This window comes from Oncorhynchus mykiss, chromosome 30, assembly GCF_013265735.2.
Source record: "Oncorhynchus mykiss isolate Arlee chromosome 30, USDA_OmykA_1.1, whole genome shotgun sequence".
In the NCBI taxonomy this organism is placed as follows: domain Eukaryota; kingdom Metazoa; phylum Chordata; class Actinopteri; order Salmoniformes; family Salmonidae; genus Oncorhynchus; species Oncorhynchus mykiss.
In genome coordinates this window covers 39,232,927-39,254,056 of record NC_050570.1, presented here as the reverse complement: position 1 = coordinate 39,254,056, position 21,130 = coordinate 39,232,927, and the positions used below count along the sequence as shown (strand labels likewise).

Sequence of the window (21,130 nt, the reverse complement as noted above, 5' to 3'; positions counted from 1 at the left end):
TAAGACCCTCCATAGAACGTACTATATGCCTGTGAAACTGAATATCATGCACTCAGAAATTGTATTATTCTGGTGGAGGTATAAAGCACAAAAGTGGACATATTTGAATATGTTATGGTCTTGTGAAGGCTGGCTGAATTCTGGCAAAGATTATGTTCTTTTATCTCAGCATGTCTACAGATTCTCCTCTCCCTATTTTTGATTGCTTAGAAATGTTGATACTAGAGACGGCTATGAGAAGAAACTGTTTAACCTAACATTTATAGTGGCTCATAAATGCATTTCCATTAATTAGAAGGTTGGTTATCCTCCCACAATGTATGGAAGAAATGTCAAATTAAGTACAGTACCACTCGATTTGTTTTAAGATAAGATTTGGATGCCTTATATGGACTACTGTATGACAAAAGGAGTCTGTATTGAAAACATGCCCACGCCAGAGGAGATATAGGCAATCCCTAGCTGCTGGGCTGCTCAGTCCTGGCCATGGGGATCTGTACAGTTGTCACCCTGGGCTTGGCCTAACACACCTGAAACCAATCATGAAGGTTTCACTAAGATCCTAAAGCTGAATGGGTTGTGTTGGATTGAGGAGCTACAGGGCTGTGGACCCCCTAGGGTCAGGAGGGGGTGACCCATTTATATTGTGCTGAAGTAAAAAGAGCTTTACAGTACTAATAGGCCTATGCTATGATAAATACTAAGGGTGTACTGTTTCTGTGTGTTAATGTGTAGTTTTCATTCAACTTTTGTTTTCCAAACCTTTCCCTTGAGATATATTAAAAAAAGATGGGAAGGAAGTTGTGTTGGGGAGAGAGTTGAGTTATTGACTAGACTGTTTGGGGTCGGGCGTGAAGGCGGCTCGGGTTGGCAACACTATATTGATTATTGAATTACCATGGACCTAGTTCCGTTTTATCACTTAAACATATTTAATAATCTCTTACCTAGCTTAATGATTGTGGGCATTTTTAAAATCAATCCTAGAACAACAGCAAAGGACCTTGTGAAGATGCTGGAGGAAACAGGTACAAAATTATCTATATCCACAGTAAAACGAGTCCTATATTGACATAACCTGAAAGGCTGCTCAGCAAGCAAGAAACCACTGCTCCAAAACTGCCATAAAAAGCCATACTATGGTTTGCAACTACACTTGGGGACAAAGATTGTACTTTTTGGAGAAATGTCCTCTGGTCTGATGAAACAAAAGTAGAATTGTTTGGCCATAATGATCATCGTTATGTTTGGAGGAAAAAGGGGGAGGCTTGCAACCCGAAGAACACCATCCCAACCATGAAGCACGGGGGTGGCAGCATCATGTTGTGGGGGTGCTTTGCTGCAGGATGGACTGGTGCACTTCACAAAATAGATGGCATCATGAGGTAGGAAAATTATGTGGATATATTGAAACAACAGCTTGGTCGCAAATGTGTTTTCCAAATGGACAATGACCCAAAGCATACTTCCAAAGTTGTGGTAAAATGGCTTAAAACCTCTTAGTGATCCCTTCAGGTGCCAAGATTTGACAACATCCAGTGAAAATGCAGTGGGCCAAATTCAAACAACAAAAATATCAGTATTCAACATTCACGAAAATATAAGTGTAATACATCAAAATAAAGCTTAACGTCTTGTTATTCCAGCCGCTGTGTCAGATATAAAAAAAGGCTTTACGGCGAAAGCACACCATGCACACCATCTGAGACAGCGTCCTGCGTACAAACACATGAAAATCATTTTTCAACCAGGCAGGTGCGACACAAACGTCAGAAATAACAATATAATAAATGCCTTACCTTTGAAGATCTTCTTCTTTTTGCAATCCCAAATGTCTCAGTGACATAATGAATGGTTGTTTTGTTTGATAAATTCCTTCTTTTTATCCCCAAAATCCCCAATTTGGCGCGTTTGATTCAGAAATATACAGGTTCCAACTCGCCCAACATGACTACAAAGTATCTAATAAGTTACCTGTAAACTTGGTCGAAACATTTCAAACAACGTTCCTAATCCAACCTCAGGTATTCCAAAATGTAAATAATCAATCAAATGTAAGACGGGATGATCTGTTTCCAATACTGAAGAAAAATAACACGGAGCACGCTCCTGTTCACACGCAACAAAAGACTAGGGACCTTCAGAGTGACACATACAAAGAACAGCACTACTTCTTCATCTCTCAAAAGAAAAACATTGACCAATTTCTAATGATTGGTGACATCTAGTGGAAGCCCTAGGAACTGCAACCAGGTTCCTAATAAATTGGTTTTCCCTGGATGGTTTGTACTCGGGGTTTCACCTGTCAAATCAGTTCTGTTATACTCACAGACATTATTTTAACAGTTTTAGAAACTTTAGAGTGTTTTCCATCCATATCTACCAATTACATGTAGATGTCCTAGCTTCTGGGCCTGAGTAACAGGCAGTTTACTTTGGGCACGCTTTTCATCCGGACGTCAAAATACTTCCCCTTAGCATTAATACGTTTTAAGGACAACAAAGTCAAGGTATTGGAGTGGCCATCACAAAGCCCTGACCTCAATCTTATAGAACATTTGCGGGCAGAACTGAAAAAGAGTGTGCGAGCAAGGAGGCCTACAACCTGACTCAGTTCCACCAGCTCTGTCAGGAGGAATGGGCCAGAATTCACTCAACTTATTGTGGGAAGCATGTGGAAGGCTACCCGAAACGTTTGACCCAAGTTAAACAATTTAAAGGCAATGCTAAATGGTAATTGAGAAATTGTAAACTTCTGACCAACTGGGAATTTGATGAAAGAAATAAAAGCTTAAATAAATCATTCTCTCTACTATTATTCTGACATTTCACATTCTTAAAATAAAGTGGTGATCCTAACTGACCTAAAACAGGGAATTTTTACTAAGATTAAATGTCAGGAATTGTGAAAAACTGAGTTTAAATGTATCTGGCTAAGGTGTATGTAAACTTCCAACTTCAAGTGTATATAAAAAAATATGCAGTACAAATCAAAAGTTGAAATACATACTCATTCAAGGATTTTTCTTTATTTTTACTATTTTCTACATTGTAAAATAATAGTGAAGACATCACAACTTTGAAATCATGTATTAACTAAAAATGGGTTCATTTTTTTGATTATTCAAAGTAGCCACCCTTTGCCTTGATGACAGCTTTGCACTCTCTTGGCATTCTCTCAACCAGCTTCATGAGGAATGATTTTCCAACAGTCTTGAAGGAGTTCCCACATATGCTGAGCACCTGTTGGCTGCTTTTCATTCACTCTGCGGTCCAACTCATCTCAAACCAATTGGGTAGAGGTCAGGCGATTGTTGTAATCTGATGCAGCACTCCATCACTCTCCTTCTTGGTCAAATAGTCCTTACACAGCCTGGGGATGTGTTTCGGGTGATTGTTGTGCTGAAAAACAAATGATAGTCCTACTAAGCAAAAAACAGATGAGATGGCCTGTCGCTGCAGAATGCTGTGGTAGCCATGCTGGTTAAGTGTGCCTTGAATTCTAAATAAATCGCAGACAGTGTCATCAGCAAAGCACCACCACACCTCCTCTTCCATGCTTCACAGTGAGAACTACACATACGGAGATCATCCGTTCACCTACTTTGCGTCTCACAAAGACACGGCGGTTGGAACCAAAAATCTCAAATTTGGACTCATCAGACCAAAGGTCTAATGTCCATTGCTTGTATTTATTGGCCCAAGCAAGTCCATTCTTCTAATTGGTGTCCTTTAGTAGTGGTTTCTTTGCAGCAATTCGATCATGAAGGCCTGATTCACGTAGCCTCCACTGAGCAGTTGATGTTGAGATGGGTCTGTTACTTGAACTCTGAAGCATTTATTTGGGCTGCAATCTGAGGTGCAGTTAATAGCTTATTCTGAGGCTGGTAACTCTAATGAACTTATCCTCTGCAGCAGAGGTAACTCTAGGTCTTCCTTTCCTGTGGTGGTCCTCATGAGAGCCAGTTTCATCATAGCACTTGATGGTTTGGGACTGCACTTTAAGAAACTTTCAAAGTTCTTGAAAGTAATGATGGACTGTCATTTATCTATGCTTATTTGAGCTGTTCTTGCCAACTAGGGCTATCTTCTGTATACCACCCCTACCTTGTCACAACACAGGTGATTGGCTTAAATGCATTAAGAAGGAAAGAAATTCCAAAAATGTACTTTTAACGAGGCACACCTAATAATTGAAATTCATTCCAGGAGACTACCTCATGAAGTTGGTTGAGAGAATGCCAAGAGTGTGCAAAGCTGTCATCAAGGCAAAGGGTGGCTACGTTGAAGAATCTCAAATATAAAATATATTTTGATTTGTTTAACACTTTTTTGGTTACTACATGTTTCCATATGTGTTTTTTTTTTGTAGTTTTGATGTCTTCACTATTATTCTACAATGTAGAAAATAGTAAAAATAAAGAAAAAACCCTTGAATGAGTAGCTGTGTCCAAACTTTTGACTGGTACTGTATATTTACAAATATATACAGTAACTTTCAAAAGTTTGGTGTCACTTAGAAATGTACTTGTTTTTGAATAAAAAGCTATTCTTTTGTCCATTAAAATATCAGCAAATTGATCAGAAATACAGTGTAGACATTGTTAATGTTGTAAATGACTATTGTAGCTGGAAACGGCTGATTTTTTATGGCATACAGAGGCATACAGAGCCACCATCACTCCTGTGTTCCAATGTCACGTTGTGTTAGCTAATCCAAATTCATTATTTTTAAAGGCTAATTGATCATTTTGCAACTATGTTAGCACAGCTGAAAAATGTTGTGCGGATTAAAGAGGGAATAAAACTGGCCTTCTTTAGACTAGTTGAGTATCTGGAGCATCAGCATTTGTGGGTTCGATTACAGGCTCAAAATGGCCAGAAACAAATAACTTTCTTCTGAAACTCGTCAGTCTATTCTTGTTCTGAGAAATGAAGGCTATTCCATGCGAGAAATTGCTAAGAAACTGAAGATCTTGCACAACGCAACCCTTCACAGAACAGGCTCTGACCAGAATAGAAAGAGGAGTGGGAGGCCCCGGTGGACAAGTACATTAGAGTGTCTAGTTTGAGAAACAGACGCCTCACAAGTCCTCAACTGGCAGCTTCATTAAATAGTATCCGCAAAACACCAGTCTCAACGTCAACAGTGCAGTGAAGAGGCGACTCTGCAACTCTGTCTAGAAGCCCAGCATCCCAAAGAAAAAGCCATATCTCAGACTGGCCAATAAAAAGAAAAGATTAAGATGGGCAAGAAAACACAGACACTGGACATAGAAATGTGTTTTTCTTTCAAAAACAAGGACATTTCTAAGTGACCCCAAACTTTTGAAGGGTAGTGTATATGGGGGATTGGAAATTGTTTTCTTGTATTGTGCCCCCATAGGATCAGTGCTTCTGGCAGCAGGTCTTTCCGGGGAGAGGAACACCTCTCCTCTGAACACCTCACACTCCAGTCAACTGTCAGGGCAGACCCCGGGTCCCAAGGGACTATAGTCGCACAGCCAAATACACACACACAAGTGCTCAGACACACACTGGACCCTTCAAACACAATACACACTTAACACTGTCCTAGTGGCTACAGCTGCAGGGAGTGGTCTCCTCCAGCTCCAACAGGAGATTCCAACAGGAAGTTGGTCTTGGAGGGTTCCACTAAGAAAATCACAGTCCCATGGCCATTCTGCAGTCCTCTCACGGCTTGTTTTTTCCTGTCCGCTAATAGGAACCAATTATAGATCAGTATTAAGACTCTGGGGGCCAACTTTAAAGTGAGCTCATCCATTGTTCCTCAGCCCACTCTCTGAGAAATGTCCTACCCAGGCAGGAAACAAAGGACAAGCAATCACCCGCATGCCCTCGTCCATTCGTCCATCCCTCATTGCCCCCTGGAAATGCTTTAACCCTTGCCAAACTACGGTGACCCTTGCCCAGCTGACATTTCCAACTCACACACCCACTATGGAGCATGTCCACAAAGAATATATACAGTGCATTCGGAAATTATTCCTTAACTTTTTTCACACTTTGTTATGTTACAGCCTTATTTTAAAATGTATTAAATTGTTTCCCCCCCCCCTCATCATTCTACACACAATACCCCATGACGAAGAAAAACAGGTTCTGACATTTTTGCTCATTTATAAAAAAGAAAAGAAAACATCACATTTACATAAGTAATCAGACCCTTTACTCAGTTGTTTCTTGAATAACTTTTGGCAGCGATTACAGCCCGAGTCTTCTTGGGTATGATGCTACAAGCTTAGCACACCTGTATTTGGGGAGTTTCTCCCATTCCTCTCTGCAGATCCTCTCAAGCTCTGTCAGGTTGGATGGGGAGCGTCGTTGCACAGCTATTTTCATGTCTGACAAGAGATGTTCAGGTTCAAGTCCAGGCTCTGCTCGGGCCACCCAAAGCCACTCCTGCATTGTCTTGGCTGTGTGCTTAGGGTCGTTATCCTGTTGGAAGGTGAACCTTCGCCCCAGTCTGAGGTCCTGAGTGCGCTAGAGGAGGTTTTCATCAATGATCTCCCTGTACTTTGCTCCCATTCATCTTTCCCTACATCCTGACTAGTCTCCCAGTCCCTGCTGCTGAAAAACATCCACACAGCATGATGCTTCCACCACCATGCTTCACCGTAGGGATGGTAACAGGTTTCCTCCAGACGTGACGCTTGGCATTCAGGTCAAAAAGTTCAATATTGGTTTCATCAGACCAGAGAATCTTGTTTCTCATGGTCTGAGAGTCTTTAGGTGCCTTTTGGCAAACGCCAAGCGGGCCGTCATGTGTCTTTTACTGAGGAGTGGCTTCCATCTTACCACTCTACCATAAAGGCCTGATTGGTGGAGTGCTGCAGAGATGGTTGTCCTTCTGGAAGTTTCTCCCATCTCCACAGAGAAACTCTGGAGCTCTGTTAGAGTGACAATCGGGTTCTTGGTCAACTCCCTGACCAAGGCCCTTCTCCCCTGATTGCTCAGTTTGGCTGGCCGGCCAGCTCTAGGAAGAATCTTGGTGATTCCAAACTTCTTCCATTTAAGAATGATGGAAGCCACTGTGTTTATGGGGACCTCCAATGCTGCAGGAATGTTTTGGTACCTTTCCCCAGATCTGTGCCTCGACACAATCCTGTCTCGGAGCTCTATGGACAATTCCTTCGAACTCATGCCTTGGTTTTTGCTCTGACATGCACTGTCAACTGTGGGACCTAATATAGACAGATGTGTGCCTTTCCAAATCATGTCCAATCAATGTAATTTGCCACAGGTGGACTCCAATCAAGTTGTAGAAACATCTCAAGGAGGATCAATGGAAACTGCACCTGAGCCTCATTTCGAGTCTCATAGCAAAGAGTCTGAATACTTATGTAAATAAAGAATGACTGTTTTCTTTTTTTAATACATTTGCACAAATTTCTAAAAAACTGTTTTTGCTTTATCTTTTACGGGGTATTTATTGTGTGTAGATTGATGATGAAAACATTAGATTTAATATAGATTTAATTTTAGAATAAGGCTGTATTGTAACAAAATTTAGAAAAAGTCAATGGGTCTGAATACTTTCCGAATGCACTGTACAGCTAAATCAAATCAAATCACATTTTATTTGTCACATGCCCCGAATACAACAAGTGTAGACTTCACCGTGAAATGCTTACTTACAAGCCCTTAACCAACAGTGCAGTTCAAGAAGAAGAAAATATTTACCAAGGAGACTAAAATAAAATGTAATAATAAAAGTAACATAATAAGAATAACAATAACGAGGCTATATACAGGGGGCACCGGTACCTTGTCAGTGTGTGGGGGTACAGGCTAGTTGCATAGGTAACAAACAAACAGCGAGGAGCAGCAGTGTACAAAAGGGGGAGGGGAGGTCAATGTAAATTGCCCGGTGGCGATTTTATGAATTGTTCAGCAGTCTTATGGCTTGGGGGTAGAAGCTGTTGAGGAGCCTTTCGGTCCTAGATTTAGCGATCCGGTACCGCTTGCCGTGCAGTAGCTGAGAAAAACAGTCTATAACTTGGAGTCCTGGAGTCGCTGACAATTTTATTGGCTTTCCTCTGACGCCGCCGATTATATAGGTCCTGGATGGCAGGAAGCTTAGCCCCGTTCGCACTACCTTCTGTAGCGCCTTACGGTCAGATGCCGAGCAGTTGCCATACCAGGCGGGGATACAACCGGTCAGGATGCTCTCGATGGTGCAGCTGTAGAAACTTTTGAGGATCTGGGGAACCATGCCAAATCTGTTCAGTCTCCTGAGAGGGAAATGTACTGGTACTAGAGCTCTGTGTTGCTATTGTTGCTCCAGTGACAATGTTGGGCTGCTAATCTCTATTATTAGAGTATAGTGCACACTGCAAGGCAAGCTAGTGACAATGTAGCCTTGCAATGCTATTCTACATTGGTAGAGTACAGTCCACTGCGAGGCAGGGCTAAAATCCCTCTAGTAGATGTGCCTGGGGTGAGTGCCTCAGAGCAGAGCAGAGCACGGAAAGTATGATTCCCAGACTTACTATGAAGGAACATAATAGAGGACAGCTAGAACCGTGAGCTCAGCCGGACAACAGCCCTGATGGAGCACAACCCCACTGCCTCCAACAATGACAGGAGGAACATAGCGTGCCATCAGGAATTAGGACCAAGTCATGTCATGTGGTCAGGAAAACTCCAGGCCCAAAGGTGTTCACAGTTCGATACATGGTCAGTAACAACTTTGGGGCTTATCGGAAGAACACCAGCACAATAACATGATACAAAGCCACAACAACATCTAAGGACATCTATATGAAGTCGTACTATCCCATTATTAACCCATTACTATCCCAAGGCATTTTTTCTTAGTTATGATCTGTACTTTCTCTGAAATTCCTGGGAGGCTTTTTCTCTGCCTCTCTCCCTGCCTGACTGTCTGCCTGCCTTGATGACTGACACCCAGGGGTTTTGGGCTGCTTGACTCCCCGAAGCGAGACAAGCAGGCATTAAGAGGCATTCAATCTCCTTAGCCCTACTGGAGCTAGTAAGTGAAAGGAGAGAAAATTGGCTTTTTTCTAGTCATCCTGTGAATATAAAACAATTTGAAATCCCTACACACACACACGCACACACGCACATACCATGCTACAGGTTGATATATGTCTCAGTGGGAGCTACAGTAATATTCAGCGGGAGCCAGAGTCTGGAGAATGTGAACCATCTGGAGGTGTTAGGCGCTTGGCCAACAGTGATAGGGCACACACAGGCAACCATGCACCTCCACAAGTCCAGGTGTGTGTAAGATAGGAATGTTATAGGACAAACACAAGCACCATGTATACGAAGCTTCCCACCAAGGGCGCGGTAAAATAAAATGAGGCCCACGCTACAGACGGCTATATCTGTCCACTAATACAGGGCTGGTAAAGGTGTTCTACTAGTGTTTGACTATTTATTTTCCTGTATTTAATTTACTGTTGATACGTAATAAACTAAATTGCAATGCGGGATGACGTCCCAGTAGGCACGGACGTTCAACATCTAGTTTTGACTTACATTTGGTTGGAGTTGTCAGCTAATGTGAATTTTAAAGCAAATCAACAAAATAATTCACCATGCATTGGGATTTATGTTAAAAGTACGCAAGGCCCTTTTACGTTGATGGATTTTTGCAAATCCAACCAGTTTTCCATACTGATTCAACGTCATCCCATAGATTTTTTTCTTAAACTGAAATTGAATGAAGTCGTTTTCACTTGTTTGTCTACAACAGGGGTGTCAAACTCAAATACCCAGTGGGCCAAAATGTAAAACCTGAACAAAGTCACGGGCCAACATTGAACAAATTAACCTTTTAATATGGACCCAAACAAGTTTTGCTTTAACATTGAATATGGAACAAGCATCGCTTATTACCATACAATATATAATTTAATAGTGGAGACATGCAAAATCGAATTTCAAATGAAAAAACACATCAATGGCATTCATTTATTAAATAAATAAAATTTAAATAAAAATTGTATGCCTCTTTTCTATTTGCAGCCTTCTGATTTAAATACCAAAATAAACTTTTTCCACTGGCTAATAATTTTACAAATAAAATGATAATAAATCAATCAACCATTCAAGCCCATGCCTTGTAGCAAGAAAAAGTGCATAAAGAAAACGTTAATTATTGCACACTGGTCTAATCTGATGTGCCCAAGCCAGATACCTGGCATCTCTTCTTGGATGCTAGTTCATCAATGTCTGGGCTCAAGCTCTGAGCTGAAGAAATCCTCAGTATCGAGCGAAGATGTTCATCAGTCAGACGTCTCCTGTGAGTTGTTTTGGTCATCTTCATCGAGGAGAAAAGTTGCTCGCATAGATAAGTGCTGCCGAACATGGAGAGCATCTGAGCAGCTTGGGTGCGGAGCTGAGGCATTGTGTCAGGGATGAACCGTGGAAACTGTGCGGCGCCCACAGCATCATACTTTGACTTCAGCGTGTCGTTGCACTGGAGTTCAATCAGCTCCATTTGGATGTTGGTTGGTGCATTTTCCACATCAACTGCGAAGGGATTACTAAGCAGTTCAAACTTGCATTTCTGGGCATCGAAGTCGGCAAATCGCCGGCTAAACTCAGCGGCGAGAACACTGAGTTTTTCAGCAAACTGTGCGCATGGGAACACGGCGGTAGAGATCTGCGCTTTTATGGATTGGCAGCAGGGAAAATGGCAAGGGTTTCCTTGCATCATCTGATTCTCCCACAGGCACAGTTTAGTTTTGAGGGCCCTCACTGCAGCGTACATGTCTGTGATGATGCGCCCCCGCCCCTGAAGCTGCAGGTTCAGCGCATCGAGATGGCTCGAGATGTCACAGAGAAAGGCCAGCTCACACAGGAACTTTTGCTCCCGGAGCTCTGCTGTATCCTTCCCTTTGGTTTCCAGGAATTGACATATTTCCTCACGCAGCTCGAAACATCTGTTCAGTACTTTTCCTCTGCTTAGCCATCTCACCTCTGTGTGATACGGCACGTCTGCGTATTCCGAACCACACTCCTCCAGAAAAGATTTAAACTGGCGGTGATTTAGACCTTTGGCTCTTATAAAGTTAACTACCTGTGTTACTGTGGTCATAACATGTTCCATCTTTAGGGCTTTGGCACACAGTGCTTCCTGATGTATGATGCAGTGGTAAACAGTTAGCTCACCTGCACAGTTCACCTGCACAGTTCTCATCTTCTCCCGAACCATGCCCACCAGTCCACTCATTTTACCGCACATCGCTGGCGCACCATCTGTCGTTAATCCAACGAGTTTATCCCACGGCAGCTTTATTTCAGTTACACATTTGGAAACCTCCTCAAAGATTTCCTTTCCTGTGGTTGTGCCATGCATTGATTTGAATCCTAATAGCTCCTCCGTAACACACAGATTTGAGTCCACTCCACGGATGAAGACTGACAGCTGAGCAGTATCAGATGCGTCGCAGCTCTCATCCACAGCGAGGGAGAACGCAACAAAATCTTTTCCCTTTTCCATCAGCAGGTCATACAGATTGGTGGCAAGATCACATGTGCGATCAGCTACTGTGTTCCTGCTCAGGCTCACGTTTGAAAATGCTTGTTTTTTCTCTGGGCATACGAGGTCACAAACCTTCATCATGCACTTTTTCATGAACTCTCCCTCATTAAAGGGCCGGGCTGATTTTGCGATCTCTGCTGCCACTATATAACTAGCCTTTACAGCAGCCTCACTTTGTGATGTGGCTTTTTTAAACATATTCTGTTGTGAAACCAAACTTTTTTTAATCTCCTCTACTTTCTGGCTCCTTTGAGTCATGTCCAGGTCCTTGTATTTGTCATGGTGTTTCGTTTCATAGTGTCGTCTAATGTTGTACTCCTTACTTACAGCCACATTGACTCCACAAACAAGACAAACAGGTTTGTCTTTTACATATGTAAACAGATATTCTGCCTCCCACTTGTCCAGAAAGCTCCTGTTTTCTGCCTTTCTTTTCGCCATTTTTGGGAAGGGTTAGCTCGCTGACAGTTGTAGCGTCTATGTTGCTATGACTACTGTCACAGAGGAGAGAGCGTTTCTGGGTCCTGTCCTGATTGGCGCGCGAAAACAGCAGAGCATTATGGGATTCGTAGTATTAGTGGTGAATGCGCTGTATAATACCGGCGGGCCAGCTCTAGTAGTAATTTGGTATTGTCTCGCGGGCCAAATATAATTACCCCGCGGGCCAAATTTGGCCCACGGGCCAGAGTTTGACACCCATGGTCTACAATGATCTGTTTTGACTATGTACTGATGGTCCTATGTTGACCTGTTTAACTGGCAGCATCAAATGTCTGCCAGTGTTGAAGGTTATGGTTAAAGGTTTTGACTCCAGACTGGATTTGAGGACACTGATAATGTATCTGTGACACTGTGATTCTGTAACAGCTGTAATTGTGGCTTCCTACAAGCCTCCCGTGCTGGCATTTACAGAACCTTCGGTGCCGTGTGATTAATATACTGTATAAGAGACTTCTCATTTTCTTGGCTTCTGGTGCTGAAGGTGTCTCCACCGTTGCAACTTGTAATTAAACCAAAATTAGTTCTACGAACAGAGCTTTCTTGTCGGTGACCACACAAAGAAAATCATTAACACAGACACACACACTGGTAAACTACAATAAAAACCGCGCAAACAAACAGAAATGCAAAACGCATTCTACATACAGTGGAGAGAAAATGTGTGTGAACCCTTTGGAATTACCTGGATTTCTGCATAAATTTGATCTGGTCTTCATCTAAGTCACAATAATAGACAAACATAGTGTGTTTAAACAAATAACACAAAAATGATCGTATTCTTTCTTGTCTATATTGAATACATAATTTAAACATTCACAGTGTAGGTTGGAAAAAGAAGGTGAACCCCTTGGCTAATGAGTTCTCCGAAAACGAATTGGAGTCAGGAGTCAGCTAACCTGGAGTCCAATCACTGAGACAAGATTGGAGATGTTGGTTAGAGCTGCCTTGCCCTATAAAAAAAACTCGCAAAATTTAAGTTTCCTATTCACAAGAAGCATTGCCTGATGTGAACCATGCCTCGAACAAAAGAGATCCCAGAAGACCTAAGATTAAGAATCGTTGACTTGCATAAAGCTGGAAAGAGTTACAAAAGTATCTCTAAAAGCCTTGATGTTCATCCGTCCATGGTAAGAGAAATTGTCTATAAATGGAGAAAGTTCAGCACTGTTGCTACTCTCACTAGGACTGGCCGTCCTGCAAAGATGACTGCAAGAGCACTGCACAGAAGACTCCTAGAGTGTCAGCTAAAGACTTACAGAAGTCTCTGGAATATGCTAACATCTCTGTTGACGAGTCAACAGTGCATAAAACACTAAACAAGAATGGTGTTCATGGGAGGACACCACGGAAGAATCCACTGCTGTTGAAAAAAAAAACATTTCAGCACGTGTAAAGTTTGCAAAAGTGCACCTGGATGACCCATAGTGCTACAGGCAAAATATTCTGTGGACAGCTGAAACTACAGTTGAGTTGCTTGGGAAGGTACACACAGCATACCAACATCAAAACCTCATCCCAACTGTAAAGTATGGTGGAGGAAGCATCATGGTTTGGGGCTGCTTTGCTGCCTCAGGGCCTGGACAGCTTGCTATCATTGACAGAAAAATGAATTCCCAAGTTTATCAAGACATGGGACTCAACAGAAGTTGGGTGATGCTTCAGGACAACGACCCAAAACATCGACAACAGAATGGCCCAGTCATAGTCCTGACCTCAACTCAATTGAGATTCTGTGGCATGACCTCAAGAGAGCAGTTCACGCCAGACATCCCAAGAATATTGCTGAACTGACAGTTTTGTAAAGAGGAATGGTCTAAAATTCCTCTTGACCATTGTGCAGGTCTGATCCTGAACTACAGAAAACGTTTAGTTGAGGTTATTGCTGCCAAAGGAGGTTCAACCAGTTATTAAATCCAAGGTTTCACATATAGTACTTTTCCACCCTGCACTGTGAATATTTACACGGTGTGTTCAATAAAGACATGAAAACGTATAATTGTTTGTGTGTTATTCGTTTTAGCAGACTGTGTTTATCTATTCTTGTGACCTAGATGAAGATCAGATCAAATTTTACTTTGATCTTTGAAAATACTTTTTCTTACCACTGCACACATAAACCAAAACAACCTTACAGACAAAGATAAATAGGCCTACAGACACAAACACATACGAACACACGCACCAAAATAGCCACATTCACAGAAACAACAACAGTAGGGCAATTCCACGGTAACAGAGTGATGCTGAGATTTTTCACTTTAAAATGTATGTCAAACACAAACTCAGCATCACTCTGCCATTCGAGGTAGAGAGGCAGCCCGTGCCGAGAGCAGATAGAATGTAAACGTTTTGCCTTGAACGTTCCTTGCCTGAGAAGATGACAATGGACGATGCATTCACTCACTCACAGACTCACTAACCAGACAGGAGGAAAGAGCCTTGCTGTGTGAATAAATGCAGGTTATAAAAGAGCAGCCAAGCAAAGGATGCACTCAAGATAAAGCCCAGCCTAGTGCAATGCTCTCTCTCTCTCTTTCTCCATCTCTTTCCCTCGCTTTCTCTCTTTCCGTTCAACTTCACCTACCTACCTCTCTCCATCTCCATTTCTCTCTCTCGCTCCCCCCCCCCCCCCCCCCCCCATCTCTCTTTCCCTCTCCCACTCCATCCCCACTGCCCTGTATGGCTACATGTGTGACTGTGTCAGGCTGGTTGGCTGAGAGAAGGGCCAGCTGTAAGACATTAGCCAGCCCAGCAGGACTGTAAACTATAACATAGCGCGGCCAACCGCCAAATGGGATAGAATATGGAATACAACGACGGTAAAAATCTCTAATAGACCATAAAGACAGACCATACTAGTTACACGGCGTGCAGTCAATCTCTCGCTGTGTGTGTGTGTGTGTGTGTGTGTGTGTGTGTGTGGCGGCATCCTATTACCACATTCAGAAAGTCTGAAAACCCCAAGGAGAGAATAAAACACGATATCAGAGAACCGGAAGAAAGGAGAGTGGGGGGGGGGCCAGAGATAGAAACAATGCGAGGAGAAAAGAAGAAGAGAGGAATGAGGGGACTGAGATAGTAGCAGTTAAGGAAACAGACCGAGACCAGCAGAAGAGAGGAAAGAAGAGGGGTGGGAGAAGGAGATGAATGAAGCAAGGAATCTCTCCAATATTCTTACCTCCAAGGCAGGTTCTTATTTTCCCAGCTGTCCGCTTCAGAAGTGTTGATGGGAACTCAAGTCCAAGTCCAGCACATTGCTTCAGTCAGTCTCTCCTCTCCCTGTGTGTGTGTCTCTCTCTTTGTGCCTTTCTCTCACGCTTACCTGTAGCGTCTGGTGCAGAGGCATAGGAATGATTGAATTGAATGTAGAGGACTGAATGTACAGGAAGGGAAAGTACTTCACAACACCAGCACTGCTGCTCTGACGGGGTCAGATTAGCTTGTGTGGACACACCCACTTCCTCAGCGCCGGTCCAATGAGAGTGCTGAGGTTCTGATCTCACACACACACGCACAGCTGTGTGTCTGTTAGATACAGATTTCAGCTGGACTGCAAAGAGCCAATGTGGCGTGGCTGCTTTAAGACTGAAAGGGTACTAAACCCACTGATGAAAAAGCAAAACAACGAGGGGGATTTAAAAAGCAGGGCAGCTTGACCCTGTAGCCTACATGGCTCCTACTGTTTGTGAGGGTATGATTGAGCACTCACTGTAGCACATGTGTGTGTCTGATGGGAAAGGAGGGGGGGGGGGGTAATGCTAAGCCCCACTGCCCACTGTAATTAGAAAAACAGTGCTGGGGGTTTCATTTCAGCGGCTTCAGGACATACTTGTCATTCTTGGAGTGCACTACCCTATCGTTCTATCGCTCTATCCCTCTCTCCCTGTCTCCCTCTGCATGCATTTCCCCTAATGATGCTACCCTGGGGAGCCATGTCGGAGCTCTGAGCTGCTGTACCACCCACCCACCTACACAGACCTGACCTGGAATCAGCTATATCTCCTTAAATAGCATAAATTGCCCACCATCAGACTAGGTTTACAACCATAGAATTATAATAAATAGAATAATTATAGTTCTATAGTGTACAACATCATGCCTTATATTAAATACTCTTATATCGTGGTGAATTATTGCACAACAGTGTCAAAATCACGTGCTATCTGGGCCAGTAACCAAAAAGTTTACCGGTTTGAATCCCTGAGACGACTAGGTGAAAAATCTGTCAATGTGCCCTTGAGCAAAGCACTTAACCCCTAATTGCTCCTGTACGACGCTCTGGATAAGAGCGTCTGCTAAATGACTGGAATACCTAATGTAATATTTGTTTGAACTTATCCGTTAATGTTTTATGTAGGCTAGTCTACAGGAGCATAGGATAAATAAACGCATGAATAATCGAATCAATCTGGTTACGTACCGGAGCCTGGGTCCACGGTATGCGTATGCTATGGTGCCTCACATCACTCCGTATCGCTCAGCTCAGCCTCGACCAGAATGGATTCTCCAAGAACACAGCTTAGCTCCATCGAAACGTCGGCTTGCTGACCAAGCAAGGAACCACAGAAGCAGCTCTAATGCCCTGCATTGCATTATCTGCTCCGTATTGACAAATGCACTGGCTCCGTGCTCCATGTATATCTTGGCCAGATGATATCCTACATTAAACAAGAAGATGGATAGTCGTTTGGGTCCTGGCTGCTTATAGTATCTGTTCGTTTGACTGAATCAATCATTTGCCTTGAATGCAGTGGTATGGTATATTTTTCAAATTCTTGCTCATTAAGAATCTGCACTGATCAACACATGCTTCTCTTTGTACATTTGCATATAATATTATGCTACCTTTTGCTGCAGTGGGTCACACAGAGTGTTTCTTGGTAGCCTTAATCAAGTATACTTTTGTTTCAAAGTAGATACATCAGACACATGGTCCTGGGCCTAAACAAAAGAAGACACCTGTACCACGTCAGATATAGAATTGAAATGTGTTACATTTTGAGTTTGCATCCCAATATTACACGTTATATACATCACAGAAGACTGAATATATAACTAAACCGTTTGACATAGAAAACATACAAAATATGAATACAATTCCACCCACGAGGCCACTAGGTCATTTGACTGCAGAAAAAGGGCTACTGGGGCGATCCACAGTGAAACAAAAACAAAGGGTTCTTCCCGCCCCCGTTTCGGTAAAAAGCTTAGGGATGGGTGTGGAGAAATGTTACCACTCTCAAATTCATAGAGGTATGGATACAAGGGTATGGATGCAAGGACTGACCCGCCATGATATCAACATGATAGGTTTAACCATGTCTTGAGGCTGTAGGACCACGGTGCTTTGTTCATTACATTTACTTTGGTTACAAACGTTGGAGTAAAACAAACGTATATGTTGGGTTCTAATGGGGGTACAGTTAAGCTAAGATCCATTTATAAGATATATTGTTCAAGAATCAATGTGTCGGCCCACATATCATTCATTGCAACAGAGATGTGAGGAGCTTTGTCTGAAACTTGGTCTCAAGCTGCAGAGGTCGAAAAAAAATGTATCCAGCTGACCTACAAGGGATCAGAAATCCAGAGTAAGGACAAGGGAGTGTGGGCAACTACGGGAAAACAGTCAACACAATATATATATATAATTTTTAAATTATTTAGCATATGTTCTTATTCAGAGACTACAGGAGAAATTAGAGTTAACTGCCTTGTTCAAGGGCACATAGAGAGATTTTTCATCTAGTCAGCTCGGGGATTCGAAACGGCAACCTTTCGGTTACTGGCCCAACGCTCTGAACCGCTAGCCTACCATTAGTCCAAAAAGTTGCGTTTTGCACCTAAAACTAGAGTTTCTATTGGACAAATTCAGGTAGGTCCCTCCCCGTTTAGTTTAATTTGCTTCCGTTTAAGAAAGGTTTTGAGACAGAATCTGCATAGTGAATAAATAAAAGATATAACACTGAACGCTACAGAAAAAGTCCAATACCGTCATTAGTTGTGCTTTTAAACTGACACTAGACGGGCTTGTTGTTCAGATTTAAATGTTTTTGTTTATCTTACGTAAGCTGCACTGCAATTCAGTGTTCTCTATTGTAAACCGTCAAAGTGCTCCATTGTGGAACATGTATTTGTGTAAATTAAACCTACCCATTTATGAGTCCAAAAATGGATGTAGCAACTGTAGATTGCCCTATACTGGAATAAATGAAAAATACATTTTTTTGTCTGGAAATAAAATATACTTCTCTCAACTTGTGTTACCCACGCTTCCAGCGTGACATATAATCCAATGGACAACCACCCATCGTGACACAACAACAATTTGGCTACAGTTCAAACGTTGATTTTCCCCCCCCTCGGCCCTCGCACTAGCCATTTTTCCTCAGGGTAAACCCCCACCAAAACTGGATGCAGTTTGATTGCCATCTGAAGAGGAGGTCCAATTCACAAACAAAGGTTACGTATGTTACCACGGTTATGTGAGCTATTGGATCACTCCAATATGGTATCCGCCTGATACGGCAGGATACATTCCGAGAATTTCAGATTAGTCCCTTGTATCGGGTCGTGCTGGGGCTGACCCACTTAAATAGCTGCCGCTGCGCTACTTCCACCGCATGTCTTTTTCGTAGATCACAGACAAAGAGGATTGGAGTGATCCAATAGCTCAGATAACTGTGGTTACATACATAGCCTTCGTTATGTAACACTATATTGGATCATTCCAATATGGTATGACAATACCAGATTCATCTGTGAACTAGATAAGGGCCAGTTAGAGAGCAAAGTCCCGGTAGGACTGAGCTCAGGGCAGTCATAGATGCTATGTCCCTCCGTCCCCACTCAGGGTAGCGGAAGCAGCACCCAGCACAGCAGTTCCGACCTCAGTGGCGGGGGCAACAATGACCCGATAGTACCTAGAAAAAGGTGTTAAACAATGCCCTACTGGCCATTGAGCGGAACTCCTTGGAGAAGTGCCTACGATATAGCTACTCCTCCAGTAGAATGCGCCTCTACAGCAGACGGCAGAGACTTTGTATCAATAGGATCTGGCCCAGAACTCTCTCACCATAGCAAACAAATATCCGATCAAACTGTCGTATTGCCTCTGTCTGTTTAATATAAGTGTCCAAGGCCCTGACCTGGCACAGCACACCTGGGGAAAAATACACCCAGCTCACAGAAGGAGCATATAAGGGATGGTTCACATGTCTGTCAAACAGGACCCATGGCAACAATGAGGGGTTAAGACCTTAGTCTGGACACTCCTCTTGTCTGGTCCCATTCGGAAAAACATTCAGTGCTCACTGAAAAAACATGAAGTTCACTCACCCTCTTTAGTGGAGGTAATAGCCAACAGGAATGCCACCTTTGTGGATAGGTGTTTCAAAGTCATCGACACTCTGAGCTTGAGGGCAGCTTGACAAGCGCTCACAGCACCACGTCAACGTTCCAGTATGGCACCCAGCGAACCATTGCAGGACACAGACATCGAACTGCCATCATAAATTTGGAGAGCAACGGGTAGCCAGCCATGGGTCCCTCTTGGCCTTCGTCATGGCATGTCGAGATAGCGGCAAAATACACTCTCATTGTGGATGCCACTCGGCCCACAGTGACTGTGAAAACCCTCCCCTCAGCCTGGAGAGAAGGTCAGGCCTCAGGGGCAGCTGCCATGGGGTCCCCGAGAGGAGAGAAAACAGAAGGCTGGTGGTATTGGCCAGCATGGAGCAATCAAGAGCAGCTGGTGGCCAATCATAAGGACCCTGTCTAGCATAGCTGTGATCAGGGGAAATGGTGGGAAAACGTAAAGAGTTGTTGCTGGGCACGTCATGAGCAAGGGCATCCAGACTCTTAAGGGTCCGACATCATGAACCAGCGATAAGTGTTCTCCTGAAATGCAAACAGGTTCATCTGTGCTCTCCCGAACCTGTCCCAAAGCTGTAACACCACCTGAGGGTGTAGACTCCAGTCCAGTAGCTTTCTTGCCTAGTTAAATAAAGGTAAAACAAATTATAATATTCAGTGCTCACGGGGACTCAACATACTTCTCATTTTGGCCTTTGGGCCTCGCATTTCTCAAGGTGAAAAGCCCTACTGGAAATGGTAGTTTCTCTTTGTGGGAAGAAGAGATGGGTAGTGTATACCCTGCAGTGTAACAAAAGAATATGCCAACCCCAGCTACACACTGCTAAGATCCACAGTGTAATCTAGTTACTGTCTGTGCTGTAAAGTAATATAACAGAACTATAGTAAATTCAGCTATATACTGAAACCCCCGGTGTAATAGAGCTGAGTTGCGGGTGGTTACTGTATGTACTGTAAAGTAGTGTAACATTAAAAATTATTGAGCACCAACCCAGCTACGCACTGTGTGAAAAACAGCAGTGTAATGGAGCAGTAATGTGAGTTTCCAGGGGAAACTAGGATAGTTACTGTCTTAACTGTGAGTACAAAAGGAAACTAGCAACCCCAGCTTCACACTGTGCAAGACCGCAGTGTAATAGCTGAAAAGTGAGTTTCCAAGGGAAACTAGGATACTCACACTAAACAAAAATATAAACGCAACATGTAAAGTGTTGGTTCCATGTTTCATGAGCTGAAGTAAAAGATTCCAGAAATGTTCCATACGCAAAAAGCTTTTGAATGCATTGAGATACCATGAGGCCCATTGTCGTGCCATTCATCCGTCGCCATCACCTCATGTTTCAGCATGATAATGTATGGCCCCATGTCGCAAGGATCTGTACACAATTCCTGGAAGCTGAAAATGTCCCATTCCTTCCATGGCCTGCATACTCATGTCACCCATTGAGCATGTTTGGGATGCTCTTGTTCGACGAGTACGAAAGCGTTTTACAGTTCCTGCCGATATCTAGCCAGTTCGCATAGCCATTGAATAGGAGTGGGACAACATTCCACTGGCCACAAACAACAGCCTGATCTCTGTGCGAAGGAGATGTATCACGCTGCATGAGGCAAATGGTGGTCACACCAGATACTGACTGGTTTTCTGATCCATGTCCCTTTCTTTTTAAAGGTATCTGTGACCAACAGACGCATATCTGTATTCCCAGTTCATGT

At 43.1% G+C, this 21,130-nt stretch overlaps 1 protein-coding gene and 1 pseudogene across 1 annotated transcript in view; one reads left to right on the top strand and one right to left on the bottom strand.

Annotated features, from left to right (window-relative positions):
• The window catches only part of LOC110521810 (KN motif and ankyrin repeat domain-containing protein 4), a 93,962-nt gene extending 78,515 nt beyond the window's left edge, over nt 1-15,447 (bottom strand). The window contains exon 1 of the mRNA XM_021599692.2: nt 15,219-15,447. The gene's annotated coding sequence lies outside the window, so the exon portion shown is untranslated. The remainder of the gene's footprint in view (nt 1-15,218) is intronic.
• The window catches only part of LOC110521002, a 56,827-nt pseudogene that overhangs the window by 6,179 nt on the left and 29,518 nt on the right, over nt 1-21,130 (top strand).